The sequence below is a fragment of the Homalodisca vitripennis genome, chromosome 5 (assembly GCF_021130785.1).
Source record: "Homalodisca vitripennis isolate AUS2020 chromosome 5, UT_GWSS_2.1, whole genome shotgun sequence".
Classification (NCBI taxonomy): Eukaryota; Metazoa; Arthropoda; class Insecta; order Hemiptera; family Cicadellidae; genus Homalodisca; species Homalodisca vitripennis.
The window spans coordinates 35,094,325-35,114,122 of NC_060211.1; the positions used below are offsets into that span (position 1 = coordinate 35,094,325).

Consider the following 19,798-nt stretch of genomic DNA (forward strand, 5'->3'; position numbering starts at 1 on the left):
GTAGGCACTATTTAGCCGAAGTAGGCATCTCGGTCCTACGTAAGTATATATATTTCTTCTTCGTCAGAACAACAAGGCAAACTCTACTATAGTAATGGAAATATCTTAGACCGGAAATATATGACAAGGACTGGAAATATACGCTTTTTGACCGAAGTAAGTTTCCGAGATCTGTGTGATCTGAGATTTGTGTATTTTTGATCGGGATGACAAGGCAGATTCAGCTGTGACGTTATGTATATAATTAATTAGAACCAGAAATGCTCCTACACGTGCCAAACATGATATAATAATTAAGTTAAACTCTGATACTATGTACCACGAACTTAAATAATATCTACCTGATGTATGCCTACTTACGTTTAAAAATCTTTATAGGACTCCCATCATATTACATCATAATTATTGCTTTTACTAAGTAATATAAGGATTTTGGTTCCAAGATTGCGTGCGAAGCCGCGGGTAACAGCTAGTATATATATATATATATATATATATATATATATATATATATATATATATATATATATATATACTATATATATTAGTTAATATAGTATATATCTATATTATTTATATCTAATTTTATTAATCAGCTTATAATTTTATTAAGTAACGCCTATTGCCATTTATACAAATTTCATCAATGTAAATAAAAGTTGTTTTACTGGTACTTGGTCTTCCGATCATATGTTAGTTTCGTATACTAAAGGTTTATATTACCCTTTATTAATTTCCAGTAAACAATGTCACTATATCAATTTAATACAGTAAGTTTTGGCTGGAAAATATTCATTTATCTCTGTCCGCATTATATCTCGAGAACGAACCAACCCAAAGGTTAGAGACAGAAATATTAATGTTAGGTTTTTATATAGACTTAGAAATTTGCAAGGAGCTTCATCTCTATATAACCAACATTGAATTCAATGGTGGCGCATGTCACTCCATGGGGTTAGGCTGAGCGTCAGCGAACATTTCTACATTGGTTTAGTGAGTAACAACGATTGCAACACAAAATTCAAAGAATAAAAACCTAAATAAGCAAACGAAGTATACCAAATGGAATTTTAACATGCCAAACAGTAACAAATGTAGTCTAATGAAATCAACTATAGACTTTACATTTAGTATTCAGCCCCAGCGTAGGGTGTTACGTGAGTTAGGCGCATTTCCTACCTCTTTAGATTATTCCCGATTCAAACGATGAATATAAATCTTTTTGCCGCTTATTATTATAGAATATTCAATATTTATGTATTATTATTATTGCATACTAACACTGTTTACTTTCTCAAGGGAGATGGCTGTGAAAGAGTTCGGAATGAATCATGTAAACCTTTTTCAATTTGCGTATTATTTAAAAGTTCTTCATTAAACTAAACAAATATACGACCCGTAAAAGTGTTCCAATACTTTGGGATTTTGATCTACACATAAAAATGAGTAAAAAAAGTACATATGAAGGTATGCCCTAAAACTTTTAATTTTTCTTCTATCTGTCTGTATGGATTTTCGATAAGAAGATATATATTTTTAACCAGTTAAGATAAAGTTAAAAATTGTATTAACCTTTGGTAGACCTTTTTAAAAATAAAATATTAACATAATCCTGTTAGCTGTTTCAAAATGATGTCTGTTTACATTTGTAAAGTCAAATAACAAAAAACCGGTATAGTTATAAAAAATGCATAAGATACCAACTATTTAGTAATTTTTATACCAATTCCAACGGCGCCTTTTTCAAAGAAATCTGTTAACGCAAAAGTGAGCAAGATCACTTTATAGGTATGCTCGCACAAGCCGGGAGCAATTTATTTTAAGGAGAAGCCGATCTCCTTTTATGCCTTATTCTGCCCGTCCTCATGGGCCACTGGCCTGCGCGAGGATCTTATCAAACAGAATAAGGGGGAGAGTCGATACAGTACAAGGTCGATGGTACTGATAAAAAGTGTAACGGCCACAGACAGGATTCGAACCTGCGCTATCTCTAACTCAGACCCAAAGTCCAACGTCTTAGACCACTCGGCCATCGGCACTCAAATGGCATAGCTATGTAATTTAGCTATGACATAGAATTCGTTTATCGTTGTCTGCATCTTAACCTATACTAACACTTAAGATTTTCAACAAACTCCTCTGCTGGTTTTGCAAAACTTTCAAGTGAAATATCCCAGAAACTGATCATTTTGAACTTAGTGCGTATTGAAAAATGTTGTGCTTCTACTCAAGACCTATTCTTCCCAGTGATAAAATTTTAATTTTACACTTTCAGCGGTGGAAGTTTGTTTCTCCCGTGCGAGTAGTACAAGAATTAAATATAGAACTCAATTCACGTATTTTATTTGTTGGACTCAAGCTTAATACGTTGCTCCCACGATTGAATTTTAAAACGACTTCTAAAATATCAAAAACATGTTAGAAAGCTCTTATTTATACTGTTTATGAGGTTTCTACGAATTCAAAAATACGACTCAATGATCTTAGATTCTGCTGAAATTCGTTATCTTCTGGTGTTAGTTGTAATGTTCTTAACACTTTTTCCAAGAATTAGTTTAAATATGAAGTCGTTCCAATGTACAAGCATAAATATTATGTGAACGTAGAAAATATATAAAAACTAGAATCGAGAGCAGGTTGTACTGGTGGTCATCTTTATTTTAGCCCCTCATGGAAAGTGTCAGTCTTTAAACACCGTTAAGGCCTTATTTTTAGTTGTGGAGTTATAGAAGTCGTCTAATTTTAAAGACACGCACCAAAAGGCTTTTTGTTTTTTGCGATAGTTTAATTGGTTATTCTTTAAATATCTAAACAATTTTATACTTTACCGTTTGAATATGAAAAGCTATACAATCTACAAGGAAATGTAAAACGCTTTTGGGTATACAGGGTATTCACAAACTTTTGTGCCAGATTCATTGCTAGCAAAAAATCCTATAAACATAGGTCGAGAAATGTGTCTTTTAGTAGCTAGCCACCATTTTGCATTTTTATTACTAAATTAATATCACTAGAACTGTATATGATACTAAAATATGCTAAATATGCTAAAATTTTCAAATACGAAGCAATAAATATTAGGAAAATAAAAAAGTGTGATTTGCTTTATTATTAACAAAATGGTGCCTGTGTAAGATTTTTAGAATCAAATAACAAAAAAGCAGTATATTTATAAAAAAACTACAAGATACCAAATATTTGTAAATGTTATAACAATTCCAACGGTTTCTTACTCAACGAAATCTGTTTACGTATAAGCGAGCACGACCACTTCAAAGGTACGCTTGTACAAACAAGCTGGGAGCTACAAACAGCTGACGCTACTCAACTGTGACATGTTTCTTGCTCCCGGTTATCCAAGAGTACATTTAAAGTTGTTATAATGTAACAATAACACAATGTTCAACATCGATCAAACAAATTTAAAATTCAACATCGCTGCACTATAGCCATCTCACAAATAGTAATATTATTAACCTGTTCATAATTAAAATCTATACTAAGTATAACTTGTAAATAACTTACTAAACGAAGAATGAAAGCTTTTGTCACTTTTTACAACAGTAGTTATAGTAGTAGTTCATACAATTAGCCTTATGTTGAAATAACTATAGAATCACTAATATGTCAAGACCAATTTAAGTTATAGATATTTCTAATTCTAGGTTTAGACGTAAACCAACAAAGTGATCAGTATAGATTAAGTCAATATTTGTACAGTACCCTTCACTAATAAATACCTCTTGGTTCCAAACATGTTTAGTATTGAGTCATAGGTTGAACATACGTCGTAAAATATTCACGCTAAATCTCTATGTGTTCCATCTAATAGCTTTTAACGAGCAATTCTTGTATATAAATAATCTGAAACGGCTCCAACGACTTTCATGAAATTTAGTATGCGGTGGGTTTCGGGGGGGGGGGGGGGTGATAAATCGATCTAGCCATGTTTCATTTTTATAAAACGTTGTTTTATCCGTGTTTTCAAGCAATAAAAACTGCTACAAAGTCAATATTCCTGGTTTGTATTGTATAATAAATGAAATTTGGTAAATTACATCTGATGTATCATAACAAAAGTAGTAAGCCAACCCTCGCACCCCATATGTCATCGAAAATGCCTAAATAAATTTGTTTGTATAAATTTACGAAGGTTCAAACCGAAAGGAAATTTTGATTGTGAATAATTATAAGTTGATGAATAATTTCACTACTTTAAAAATTAACTTTATTTACCTATTTCATATACTTTGGCCCACGCGTACTGCCAAAGTCAAATGCCTGCAAACCTTAACTAACATTATAAAAGATCTCATGATTTAGATGTTTCGACGTCTGCAAGATTTGCGGCAGCGTGCGTCACAAAGTGTAGCTACCGAAAATGACGAGCAACGAGAATGTCGATTAGAAGAACAAAGACGTCGTAGGCCTTTAGAACTTAATAATTATTTACCAACGTATAAATGTGACGTCACTGCAGGTGTGCAAATCACGCCAGAAACATTTTAAATTTTGTCTATCCATTGCGGTGCATTGCATTTCCCTGAGAAACGGGTTTCTAATCGCATAATAGAAACTCTGTTGGTGACTGTTGTTTGCATGGACGAATTTTTATAGAGCAACAGACATTTTCAAACGAATTAGTACGTCTTGTTTTAAACTGTCACCAATATTCGGAAGACTTTCATACAGAAAAAAAAACATTAACGCATCTTTTGCTCTAGCGTCCTTTAATTCAGAAGATGACAGAACCGTAAATAGCCATGGCATTTATAGTTTTATCGTTTGTGGAAAAATTATATCATAAAATGAATCCCAAAACATGATTTACCATACAACATTTCGAGCAAAACTTCGGTTTCCTGATATTGAGATAATGATACTCCATTCCAGATCGTTCGTTTAATTAAACGCTTCTATGTAGGGTTTCAGATCACATGGTCATAACTGATGTAAATGTTTACAAAGGTACGGGGTAGGGGGGTATACAATGATACATAATTTTAGTTCTCAGAGCTAAAAATAATAAATTACTATAACTCGCTGATGTGCGGTAATGACATTATCCCAGAAACGAATTGCTGCTTACATGAAAAACAAAGTCCAAATCTCCCATTCCTGAACGCTTCTTTCTGGCATCGCAAAATTTCCCAATAGTTTTCCACAAACAATACTTACCTTTAACTGGATCTGGACCACAAATCTTGGGCTAAGGCGAAGTGAAGATGATTACCACGAGATGCTCTTGACGATCACAGAGTATTTCTACCATGAACTTGCCTAAAACAACCCCAAACTAATTATTTTTATTCTAAGGTATGAAATAATGATTTATTCCAACATACAATACTCACAGTTAAAAGGAACATACATTTTCATGGAGATACAATAACCACACTTGCAAGTCTTGCGGCCCGGGATAAACACAAAAACAAGCAAGAAAGTTATGTCAGTCCAAAACTAGCAAGTTTCTCTTGGGCTGCAAGCTCACTGTGGTGTCTATATCAGTTTCTTTGCTGTACAATTTTGTTTCATGGTAATTTATAATCTAAAGCTAATATAACAACTGTTTTTTAACTTTAAATTTAATGATGAAATTATTATTGCTTGAAAAGCCCTTCTTAAGTGTTTTCGTTAATATGAATATATTAACTAAATAAGTATAATATATACAATAGTGCAAATATGTTAGCTTTATTAAATGGTGTGGTTACCAATTAATCTATCAACTATGTAAGACATTTAGACATTTAAAGAACTAAGAGTGTGGTGTTACTTGTGGTAAAATTTTGCATTGTTTTGAAATATAGTCTCATGTGTCTATGACCTTTATATTATTTGTTAACTCATTAAAACGTTTTTCGCCATTAAACATAGACTGTATAATCCTGTGTCTAAATTAAGTCCTGACAAGAAAATGGATAACTTTAAAGTTTCAAATTTAAACCCCCTATCTTGTGACATTTCATTTTAATGGCCTATTTAATAGAAACACAATGACATGCATAATGCATCTCTATGACGTTCCTATCAAAAGGTATGGGCAAATAACCTCTTTCATCTCAGGGTGTAAATTAAGTCCTGATACACCTGAATATATTCAAAATGAATTGCGTTTTCGATGTCCAACCTTCACCATACTTATTAAAATACTCTATTGGATTTTTCGAGTGATAAGAACATGTTTCCTCTCCTTTCAAAGGGGGTACGGGGAGTTAACTTTAAATTTTCAAATTGCAACCCCTATCTTGTGAAATGTTATTTTAAAGCTATATTTAATAGAAACACAATACACCTTTGAAAAGGGGAGGGATCTCGTTATCATTCAAAAAATCTAAGAAGTATTTGAATTAAATTGGTGAAGGTTGTACATCGATATATTAATCCATGTGGAATATATCCAGTCATATCAGGACTTAATTTACATCCTGTATATACATTACGTTTTGACGGGGAGTGGGCTTGGGGGGTCGTGATCTGCGAAGTTATGCAACAATATTCTGTCGCAACACAATAGGCTGATTTTGAACACAAAATCCACCTATAATGAGCTACGGGTCATGTAGAGTTGATATAACTCATCTATATGATTGGTGGAGTGAAAATATATGTAGGACGGAGATAACTATTGAATGGTGGGAAATGTTCAATAATTATTTAATGATTTATAAGGATCGTAGACGTGGACAGGGCCGTATTCATCATTGTCGGGTTCCGGAAAATATATTCGGCCGTGTCCCATCATCGCGCCCCCCTCCTTTCACCGCTTCGCAAACCCCCTCTCCCCCCGTTAAAGCATTGGCATCTGATTATTTACTAAGATATGTTGCTAAAAATTAGTACGAAAAAATCTTATTGACTAGTCCATTTTAAGCATTTTAAAATTAATTTAGTGAACTCTAAACATATATAATAATTAGTCTACTATTTGCCCGATTTAAATTAATTTGAGATATTAGTGATTGTGAGAAAGAGCTTTAAAAGACGTGCTTTTTTAATTGTATTTGTATTTTCAATTGAAGATAATTCGTTTTTATCGACATTCCAGTTATGACTGATCGGGTCAGACCGAACGGAAGTGTTGAAGTATTTGTTGTTTGATCACAAAAACTATTAATTACTTTTCCGCTTGGATGCACGGTGTAAATGTACACGCTCGAGATTGTTAAATCAAAAGTAAGATTATTACTTCAAAAGTAAACGTCTTAGTTTCTTAGAAAATTTCCTAACTGGAAAAAAAACAAAGACGTAATAATATACAGCATTTTCTTTGTATAACACATTATTTTCATCTTATTATTGGTTGCGCCTTCACAAGTATAGGCTACTATAACAGTTCTGTAAAGTAATGCTTGTTACGTCATAAAATAGTGAAGGCGATCGAATAGTACAGCTGAAGAAATGGTTCACTACCATTTATCGCTTTGTTTTGAATACAAGCAGTTTTAACCATAAATATTTACTCGTATTTAATACTTAATATACTATAGTCTATAATATAATATATACTATATAATATATTAATATATATATTATATAGTATATATTATTATATAGTATATATTATATTATAGTCTATATTATATAGACTATTAATATATATACTATATATTAATAGTCTATATAATATAGACTATAATATAATATAGTCACCAATAAAGCCTTTTATTATAAGTTTAAGAAGTGGACATTTCTGTGTTGACTACCAGTACAGAGTTATAAAAATATTGGTTTAAAATTAATTAAAATATATTAAACTTCTAAACTAAACTGATGTCTTCCTGCACAGTGTGTCCACAAAGTCAAATCACACTTTTAATTGTTTATAGCTACTTTATTATTAATCGCAAGTCTATGAAAAATATGTAAATCAAAACAGATGTTTATGAAGTTTTATTTTGATTAGTTGAGTTACCACTGTAGTTGTCATCTAGTAATATGTGGCTAAAGTATTAGAAAAACAGTTATCATAACAACTTTGAAAATGAAAGTTCAATTCATTTTGTGGCTAGCAAAGCTTAGTCCTGTGATTTCAATGCAACTTGATATAGTCGAGTGTTTCCTGAAAATCCCTCTGGTAGACGCAGCGTTTATCGATGATATAGTAAGTATAAGGAAACAGACAGCTTATTGGGCAAAAAGCAGACAGGTAGGCCAAAACAGGAGATGAAGCCATCAAGAACATTCAAAACTGCTTTGTAATCAGTTAAAAATGTCTATGTAGAAACGTTGACATGAGTCGAAGTTCCTAATTCTACAGCTCACAAATGTTTGACGAAATGATTTAAATTTGGTTAAAATGGTTATATAGATAAACTATTTACAGCATTAGGTTATAAAACTTTGAACCTAATGAAGAATTAAAGACTTTATAAATAATGACTCTGCTGGTGTTATTCTGTATGAAAAAGTGTAGGATAAACATTTTATAAAACGCACTTTTTAGTGATGAGGTAACCTGTAATTTTTCTGGAAATGTGCATCGTCACAAACTTTTATACTGAATACTTCAAGCATCGAATCAGAGCTTGAAATTAGCAGAGATTGAATCAGTTGCCCAGAAGTGCTGATTAAAGTATGGGAGGAGATCAAAGTTCGCTTGGACGTCTCCAGGGCGATTCATGGTGCTCATGTAGAGCTCAGATACACTGACGTAAAACTAATTAAAGTACTCTTTAATCCCATGTTAATCTCATTCATATCCCGTATATACATTTGTAAAAAGGGTTATTTAACAGGGTGACATGGCTTTGTAGGCACTCTGTATTTATAAATATACCTCTGTATTATTCATATACTAAGAATAATGGCTAAATTTATGTTCCCTAAGTTTCTTCATCTATAAAAGCGGCAAAATGAATAAAGAAGTTTCTTATGTCCAAACTGTATTAATTTTTGATGCAGGATTAAGAAGTTACTTCTCCTGATATCGTTGATTTTTGTAATCATCACCTATAATTTGAGGTACAACATGTTAAAAACTATTGAGCTGCTCCTCACCTACATGTTTTTGGGGAGATAAAGGATAAATTTTAAATCTAAAAAAAGTCATCCTTAAGGAATACATATCTACGAAGGAGGTTTTAAAATTTCTAACGGTTTGAAAGATATGAAAGGGTGCGAGTTTTGAACACCCAGTATAGGCTGCGAGACATTTGAGATCCTCAAGTGCAATCGAATAGGGTCGTTGAAAGTATTATTTTACGTTAATTTCATAGCTTTTAAAATCAACCTCCTGAAGACAGAAATGTAGAACGTTTTACCATTCCACTTCAAATTATTGGCATTTTGTCTCAAAGCAGGAACTTTAGGCAATTAATTGTTAGACACAAATGACAATGGCTTAAAATGAAAATTTGAAATTTCTATAATATGAGTTATGACTTCAGGGAATGGCATATTGTTTATGATTTATGGACATTATATATTATAATAATTATATTATCATAGATTAGGAACATGATTTTATCTATGGAATAATGTAATAAAATGTTTTATATTTATGTTTATATATATGTTTACATATTTATGTTTATGTATATATTTTTTTTCTTAACGAAATTAAGAATTGCATAAAGGGAAAACGAACTCATTCGTATGCACCATTTTAGTGTAATATCTTTCGGGGAAAATCTTAGAAAACCATTAGTATCAAGAGATAATCGTATTTCATAACATTTCACTAGTTTTTAGCCTCTAAGTGTACAGAAGGGAAAATATATGGATTTGGAATTGATATATCAATTTCTATTTACAATATAGTTTTAAAGTTAAGTACCTGTTACAAGAGGATCCTCTTGATGTTGTCACTCTTAATCGTGTTTAGAATCAGCAGGTGAACTTGCATGGGCGTTACCTAGTAACATTTTCAGGTTTAAATACATGCATACATATATATTTGTATACCTTAAGACAGTTATAAGCATATATTTTGAGGGGTCTATCAAATATTTGTATATTGAGCTATCAATCTGCAGACTTATGAATATGACTTGAATATGTTTGGCATAAAAATGTTTTATATACATTTTTAGATAATTGGGAACTTACTAATATACTTCAAAATGTCACCAAAACATTTTATATCTTGTTTATTGTACAATTAACTCATTTATAAATCTGCATCGTAAATATTAGGCATTTGGAAAGGAAAATTTTCAATAATTTATCATAACAGTACACATTTATAGACATTGTTGGATTGCTTTACTTAGAGCTAATAATTAATTTCTACATCTTTTAAAAGCAGATGTGGGTTTTCGTACATGAAAAATATTTCATAAAATTAATTTTCTTATTATAAATATCTTTTCTTTGTTTGAAGGTTATTTTTGACGATGGAAGGATTGTGAAGGGAACAGGATTTTTCCGGACATTTGCCATCGTTCAGTGAAACAATAAATCAGTAACACTACGTTTCGAGATCTGCAATCTGATCTCTTCTTCAGGTAAAGAACTAACCTAATACATAATATTACAAACTAGGTTAAAATAAACAAATCTTACCAAAGCGTTGTGGTACGCCTAAGTCAGGAATCACAACCTACATGTTGTTTGTCAACTTCACTAACTCTATAAACATGCAGTTAGTGAAGGTGACAAACAACATGTAGGTTGTGATTCCTGACTTAGGCGTGCCACAACGCTTTGGTAAGATTTGTTTATTTTAACCTAGTTTGTAATATTATGTATTAGGTTAGTTCTTTACCTGAAGAAGAGATCAGATTGCAGATCTCGAAACGTAGTGTTACTGATTTATTGTTTCACTGAACGATGGCAAATGTCCGGAAAAATCCTGTTTCCTTCATAAATATCTTATTATAAATATCTATCAGCATTTTTTCTAATATTTCAATAGCATAACTGATTAAAGTAATAAAGCAAAAACCATCTTTATTTATGATACTCGCACAAGCTTTTCTATCTTTTATTTCCTTTGTTAATCCAATATATGATCCTGCATTTAAAACTCCGTGTTTATTTAAACATAGAATCAGCTGTTAATAACGTTTTAATGTACAACTAGAACCTTTATTTGGTTGATTAGTTTGCTCTGGACGAGATAAATTGTTGTATTGTTTAGTGATAAAATCGTTTACATTGAATATTTCTTCTGCTCTAAATTGTAATATAAATTGAGCATGTGTGTGTTTCAACGTTTACTAAAGTTCGATCATAATCACATTATAGGGATTATAGTTTTATACCTGTAAACGTTTTCAATTAGCATGAAAGTTTTCAATTAATTGTTCAATCTCAGGTCTCAATATAAATAGATATTTGAATAATATCATTAAGTTATCACTCGAATTTGCTAAAATGGGTAGCTTTAAAAGGCCATGTACAGTAGATAAAACCAACATTAATAAGATTTTCGATAGGTTTATCTTGATTTTTAAGCGATTCATCTATTTCTTTCAACATTTCAGATCTCGTTTTGCCATCAACTTAATAAATAATATTTCAGCTATTAATTGGATTTTTCCTCCATAAATAGTTTAAGATTTTACTTATTCTTCTTAAAATGTTTCTTTAACACTCTCAGTTTGTCTATATCATACATATTTTGATAATCGTAATTTTATTTTCTCAAGCCCAAGTCATTAAATAATTTAATTATTTTTTATAAAAATATAACCTTTATTCTTGATCATGATGTACTTTAAATTTATGACGTATATCATGATTTTTCTGTAATAGTTCTTTTTTACAACAGGTACATGATCTTTTTCCACGCATAATATTTTTAGAAAAAGTTTGTAATTCCGGATTTTCTAAAATTGAATTTTCTATAACAAGGTATTAACTCCATTTTATCATACATTGAGGCATATTATGGCCGAACTTTGGGAAAATTAGAAACGTATTTGGAAGAAAAATTGCAATTTATAATGTCGTAGAGTAGAATCTGTATTTGGGAGAATTAAAACATTTTTTACAAATATTCTAACAATTTATCTGAAAATTTCTCTTTTACACCCAGGCTTACAGCTGTTCACGTAACTATCCTCATTATTTAGTGTTTAATTCCGGAATTTTTCAAAAAAATTCGAATTATAGAATGTCAGGTTTGTTATATTTTATTTTCAAATTAATCGTTATGGAATAATAATAACTGATTTCAGCTAATAATGAAATGGCAGCATATAGTCACTGTGAAGTAATAACTAACTTCAGCTAGTTATGTAAAGGCACCATAATATAACAGCTATGAAGCAATAACTAATTTCACCTATTAATGAAAAGGCAGCACATAGTCAGGAAACCAAAATCCATTTAAACTAATTTCCGGGTTAAGCCAAGGATTCCATAGGAACACGTGTAAGCCAATTATCACTGACCAAAGGTGGATTAACCTTGTTAGTTCATTTCTGAGAATCACCCTTTGCGGTTCTTTTTAACTTTTAATTGATTCTAAATAATTGGTTCTCTTCTTGTACTTACAAATTTGGCTGCAAAGGCCATATGTGTCGCAGTTACGAGGCTTTAACCCTTTTAGTTATAAGAAAATAACTACCTAATTAATATTGGTCACTTAAATCAATAACGTTACAGATTTATTTCTTGATATGCTAACTTAAAATTTTCCTTCCATTTTTTCATTTATAATTTTATGTAATTTATTATAATTAAATGTTTAGTAGCTACAGATTTTTAATATTTTAAATGATGTAATTGCCCGTTTTTCACTAGTGGAAAAACTGCTAATGGTAAAATTTATTTAGACATACTAGAAATGTATTTATACCATGAACTAGAAAACCTAAAACCTTATTTTATTTTTTTAAAGGTGCCCTTACACAGAGAACTTACTTAGAGTGGTCGATGGATTGAGTGCGGCCCAGTACCACCTCCTCACCCCCACGGTCCTTAGATACCAAAAAATATTATGTATGGGAATTCATAAAAGACTAAGGCTGCAAGTTCAAAGTGTTAGTTACAGAACTGAGCCTAAGAATGATCGAGGCTTTTCATGCATTAATGATAAAATGCGTCATTGAGTGTTGGTAGTTAGGCAGCCAAATTAACTATTTTTTTTCCATCAATGGAAACCAATTTCGAAGTTCACTTAAAGGTGATACCCAATATAACTGAAAATTATGGGTGTTACATTGGATTAAATACATTTTATTCCTGAGTTATTACAACACTATTGTTTACAATCTAATGAAATTGTTCTGTTATTTTTGCTACACGATTGATGTATAGTTAGTAGAAATTCATAATGCAGCTCCGTTAATACTGATCGCAGTTTTGGTAAAAGATATATTTTTCCTGGTAAATGTAGTATTTAAGCAATTGTTTTTAAAAAGCAAATAAATGGATAATTTATAATTCAGCTCATAATTCACACTATCATATAGCGTATTTATTCTGCATACATAAACACTGTAAGTAGTATGTTATATGGTAATTTTGTGTAACTATTGAATTGGTAACTGATATGTTTCAAACAATAGTATTCATAATGCTTATCATTTGCTTACGGAACATTACACATTTCAAATTGTGGGTTTTATTAAAAATTATGACAGGTCTTTAAAATCGGTTTAATAGTATTTCAAAATTTGAATAGTATGCAATGGATTTTTTGTGGGCTCTAAATTGTATTGTTAGTTTTTTTTACATTGCGTGGGAAATAAATGGACTCAAACGGAAAAAATAGATAAAGCAGTCAAACTTCGATAGTCAGGGTATTTTTAATTCAAAATGTTTGGCACTATCAAACGTTTCTAAAGGTTCCTTGACATTCCTAATATAGAGCCTGTAAAATACAAAACCTTGGATGATTCGAAATTTTTATTTTTACCTTCGCCTTCGGATGTCTAAGTAATCCTGTAAAAGAAAAGTAAATACTCACAGGAAGGCCCCTGGAATCAATGATACTGAATTGTATAGTTTGACAACTTGAATACACAAACGCCCCACAGGTGTGGTGGCCATATACTCCCCAATATAAAAATACATGTAGCTGTTCGTAGAACAGTTATTCCTATAAACAACAAAGTCATGACACACAATTTTGTAAAGTAAAGAATTAAAACTTCTATGTCACCCGGGAAAGTTAGATCGGGTGATAGGTGAATTCCGAACGACCACCAATGGCCGGGCAGCGGACTGCTTCCAAGGATAGTACCGCTCAGCGGTCACCCATCCATGCAGCAACCACGCTCGACGTTGCTTGATCTAGTTATCTTGCGATAACCGCTGTACCCGCTACACTGCACCATTGGCATGTTCCCTGAGCTTCTAATTAACTACGAAAATGCAATGACAACTTTTGCAGCGTGCTAACAACTTAACACAGGATATTAAACTTAACACATGACTATCAATACATTATTTTTTTGGCTCGGCACTGAAAATTCTCGTGGAGATGCACTTAACTTGACAAAAAGTGAACTCAGTATAATCCTTACTTGGATTCAAAGGAATGCAAAGTCAAACCAGGCAATTTAGTCAGTGGCATTCCCACTCTTCCTGAATTCAATGCTACCAATTGAACTATAAAATGCTCTTGGTCACTTCTTGCTCTTTCTCTTAGATATAGTATGTAGGAATTTACTGTTGTCTACCGTCTTGAATAAAGGCATTATAAAGAAATATTCTTTTGAAAAAGCAGTTGGAATATTCGAACCATCAAGAGAGTACCTTCAAATTTTTATCTCCTTCGACTATAACAATGCGAACTGATGAAAAGCCTCGTGTGACCCCATAACAGGCCAACTAAGCTTTCTCTATTACCTTAAGTTTTCTCCAACTGAGGTAAAAACAGTCCATAACCATGTGCTACGAAGGTTTGCAACCCCCAGTTATAAGGTGAAATGAGACCAAGTAAACAGAAACCGCCCTTGATCATTCACAAAATAATTTTGACAGTCAAGCAGACTTTCTTTAAGTCTGGAAAGAAGGAGTTGACGGTGAAGCTGAAGTAACCTCAACATCGTCTTGAGATTGGGAAGATGAGGGTGTATGAGAAGCCAGTGTATTCCGTATTCGTGTGGCCGGCATGAAAGAGTTCTCTATTAGAGAATAAGGCTGGTGGTAGAGTTTGAGACAAAGTAAGAGGATCTTGCAGCTGGCGATATGAAGAGGTAGACAGATATGTGGGTTTAGAATAATTACTTTATGCTGTCAGGAAAGTGTAAAACTCGGCTTAGACAATGTAATAGCAATAATGCCATGCGGCCAATATTTCCTACCCTAACTTGAGAAGGACGCGATTGACTTTCCAGCAGATCCGTTCTATTTCCAAGCACTTCGGAGTATTAGGAAAGTAAATATATTTCTTACCTACGTCTGGTGGCTGATGTGACTAATCATCTCTCCTGGCTGGTGAATACATTTTTCCATGCCGAGAACAAAGTAGTAGGATATGTTTGAATACATATACAGGATGTAAATTAAGTCATGATACGTCTGGATATATTCCAAACGGGTTGAGATATCGATGTAAAATCCTTACCATAGCTATTAAAATAATGTTTCTGATTTTTGGAGGGTAAAAATATTTCCTCCCGTTTTCAAAGGGGAATAGAAGGGGGTAACTTTAAATTTTCAAAGTGAAACCTCTATCTTGTGAGATGTAATTTAAAAGATAATTTCAATAGAAATACAATGTCACTAAGAAAACACCTATATGGCATATAAAATGAATGGGCAAATAAAAAAAAGGAATCTGTAGGGACAATGCCAATGTCTTGCACATATCAACACAATGCATGTGTGATATCTTTTACTAAGACTGTGAGGGGCCCAGCTTACCCCTTTACTTAGTATTTAATGTTTCTAGTGTGCATGGTTTTGGTAAGAAGTGTCTTTTTCTAAGTCATTAAAAAGTGATTATTTGCCCATCAATTTTAAGGGGGGGAGGAGAAAATATTGTTATGTCTAATGGTAGCAGATTCACCCGGTAAGTGATCCGTGTTCGAGTCCCGGTGGAGCAAGTAATTTTTGTGATTCAATGTTTATTGAAATTTTACATATATATATATATATATATATATATATATATATATATATATATATATATATATATATATATATATATATATATATATATATATATATATATATATATATATATATACATATATATATATATATATATATATATATATACTGCAGTGAAACCTGGTGTATAGCTTTTTAATCAATAAAAACTACAAAATGTCCATATTTGTAAAAAACTATTCTAAGTATACTCGTATTATGAAGAAACAAAATATGAATGGGAGGATTTGTTCCATTTATGTAGTATCATGAGTTTCATTATATATATTATTTTTATAATCAAATAATAATTTTACATAAATACGAATTTTGTGTTGCTTAATTTAAGTATTGTTGGGAAATATTTAATAAAAAAGCAATGCAGAACTTTTGACGTATTATTTTGGAGATAAATCAACATAAAATCAACATATTTGGACCTGGTGGGTGTATAAAGAGTGTAGTTCTGGATTTATTGTTTGTTTGTGTCGAGTTGCGTAAGTGTTACACAAACAAACGATATTTTCCCTCAGATTGCTTTTCGTTTTCCTCTTAGCCTACAAAAGCATTATATTAACATTCACTTAGGCCTAAAATTGGTTGTTATATAATGAATGTATTTTTACAGAGTTCTTCTTATAATGTGAGTTATAAAGGAAAGCGTTCTTAATAAGACCATATTAATGATTTCATTCACACATAGTTAATGTTAGATTTACAATTACACAGAATAATAATACTAAGGGACAATTATAATTTAAATATCCCTTCCGACTGAATCGGAAGTAAAGTAGATTTCCCAGATGCCGTCATCTCCAAATGTCTACCCGAAGATGCTTTATTAGTTTAGATTCGCAAAATACTGATGAGAAAATATCTCTCAAGATTATCACATTAATACATCAGTGTCACTTTGAAATGTTCAAAAACTCCATAATCTTAAATCTCACTACACACACATTGCTATGAGTAAATGCATATATACGTAAGATATGTGCATATAAAAGATGTATGTATATAAAATATATATATATATATATATATATATATATATATATATATATTTAACAAACATTATTGTAAATGATCTGAGAATTCTAATGCACTGTTCGCTATAACATAATAACTTATATATATATATATATATATATATATATATATATATAAACATGGATTTAATTAAGTTACAGCTAATCTGAAATTATGTTTGTAAAACATTCACTTATTAATTGGTCCCATCTTGAGAAGCCTTAGGAGTTTAAGAAAGAATAAATGTTGCTTTAAATTACATGATAACTTTAAGAAATAATCAATTTATAGTTATGTTGGAAATACCCGAAATAATGATTTTGCTGAATTACGAACTAACGCCATTTTGAATATTCCGTGGTTAAGAGTGACTAACGAACTCAATGAAGCATTGTATAAATTCTGTCTCAGCGCCACATTTAGTCTGCACATATTATATTAACTACAGCAGTTATCGTATTCACAATAGTTCCGGCAATGTTGTATACCTCTTTGTACATCTGCTTTCTAGAAAGCACACGAGATATATGTAGAACAAAACGTTGAAGCAAGCATTATTGTAAATGATCTGAGAATTCTAAAGCACTGTTCGCTATAATTCATAATAATGTATATATATATAACCATTCTTTTACAAATTTTGAATGGAACTTTGGAATCTCGAAACCATTAGAGATAATTAAGAAAGTGACAGAATAAAATTATATAAATAATGTTGTGAATTATTCGAGTTAAAACCTTTGCTCTTGTGATGTTTTACTGGTTGAACTGGCTAACGAACTTACCCAGTATAGGTAAATACTGCCTCTGTACCAAATTTTGTTTGAATATATTCAGAACTAAGGTAGCTGTAGTGTTCACAATTATTCCTGCATTGTTGTGTACATCTTAGAACTTTGTACGCCCGCTATCTGGGAATCTTACGAGATATAAACAAATCCGTAGAAACATTATTGTATTTGGCCTGAGAATTGTAAAACGCTTGCTTGCACAATAACTGATATATAACCATCCCTTGAATAACCGCCATCTTGAAACGTATCGAAAAAAGTGAAAGAATCAAACTACGAGATCGACCTAATATATTTACAAAATATACCGTTTTTTGTCTATGATACGAATGGGTTGTTTTATAAGTTTTGCGATTATCCACCAGTAATCATGTTCACAAACTCGCGTTATATTCCATAATCCCGTAAATATATACAGTTTTGGATTATGATGATTGTGGACAGGGTTCAAGATCGGAAAACCTTCGAAAACATTCCCGTAAATTTCATCATGGGGGCGATTGCAATGGGTAGATTACTATGAGTACTAAGGCTTAATTAAATTTGTAGTTGTGATGATAATCAGATGTCTAATTAAGAGCTCAATCGCAGCAATGGTGCACTTAAATTTGTGATGGATTAATAATAAGTGACTGTTTGCCATTAAAATATCAACTATCCATTTGATTGCTATACCATGTGTTAAATATTTCTAATTACGGTAACATTATTTTTAATTGATATTCCAAATATATTTTAGAAATTTCAGGGCTAAAAGCAAATGGAACACTAAAACAAAGTTCAGTAAAATATATTCATCATTATACGTATATCATACAGTGTTGGTACATAAAAAAGATTGAATCTCTTTCCATAAAAAGCTAAAAACTATATGCAGCTCTAAATCCGTGAAAGTAACTAAGAGTTATCACATCTTCCTTAATGTATAGCTCTATTGCTTTTAACTTAACCTTAAACTGTCCAGAAATTACCATTCTCTAGGCTCAAAATATAAATATATTTTATGATAATTTTTATCGTGGATGAAATTAGATACACAATCTTGGTAGGAAACGTTATATGATTTTAATTCATAATCTGTACACGACTATCAGTTTATTCTTATAATGATAAATGTAAATAAGCACTTCTTAATAAAATCTCTCCTGTGTATAAAAAAATACAACAGAACATCACGAAAGAAGTAGTGAAAAGACGGGCATACAGAAGGATGGACTGCCTTTTTGCATATCGACCCTGAAAACAACTTTAGACGAAGAGAAATTTATGTACCATGTTTCAAGTCTCCAAGACCTTCTAGCAAGTCATCTAACAAAGGGACAGAAAGACAAGCAAACATACGGACGGACTACTCTCTGACGTTTTGTCACAAAAATCAGTAGGTTTCTTCATTGGAATCTATGTATTAAGTTTCAAGTTTCTAGGATATTTATACCAAGAGTTATCACACGTACGGACAAGCAGACCTCAAATGGAATAAAGGGCTAATTTTTCTTTGCCCCAAAAATTAATACTTTCTTGGACAAAGAGTAATCGATATACCAAAAGTTACAAGTTTTAACGATATTTCTATCTAGATTTATCGCACTTAGGGGCAGACGGACACCAGGAAGACTAACGGACTGTCTTTTGGTTTTTTGCCCAAAAAGTCAAGAGATTTGTTCCTTGGAACCGAAGGGATAAATGTACCAAGTTTCGAGTTTCTAAGACTTTTCCATCTAGAGTTATCGCATATACGGGCAGGCGTATGTCAGGCAGATTAACAGTCTAACGTTTTGTTTTGCCCCAAAAAATTAAGATACTTTCTTGGATCAAGAGGTATCTATGTACTAAGTTTCTAGGAATTTCCCATCGGAACTTTCGTATCCGGACGACTGTCTTTTAGATTTCTGCCAAAAACTTAAAAAGTTTCTAGGACTTTCCCATCGCATACACGGGCAGACGGATCTTAGGATGAGTAACGGACTGTCTTTTGGATTTTTGCC

At 31.8% G+C, this 19,798-nt stretch overlaps 1 protein-coding gene across 4 annotated transcripts in view; it reads right to left on the reverse strand.

Annotated features, from left to right (window-relative positions):
• Positions 1-19,798, reverse strand: part of LOC124361989 (arylsulfatase I-like) — a 178,035-nt gene that overhangs the window by 136,229 nt on the left and 22,008 nt on the right. For 3 of the 4 annotated variants that reach the window (XM_046816108.1, XM_046816112.1, XM_046816111.1), the window contains exons 2-3: positions 9,779-9,856; positions 5,179-5,280 (exon numbers count right to left, since the gene is read on the reverse strand). The gene's annotated coding sequence lies outside the window, so the exon portion shown is untranslated. Of the gene's footprint in view, positions 1-5,178; positions 5,281-9,778; positions 9,857-10,708; positions 10,757-19,798 lie in introns of those variants that run through there. The other variant, XM_046816110.1, reaches the window with a different exon arrangement.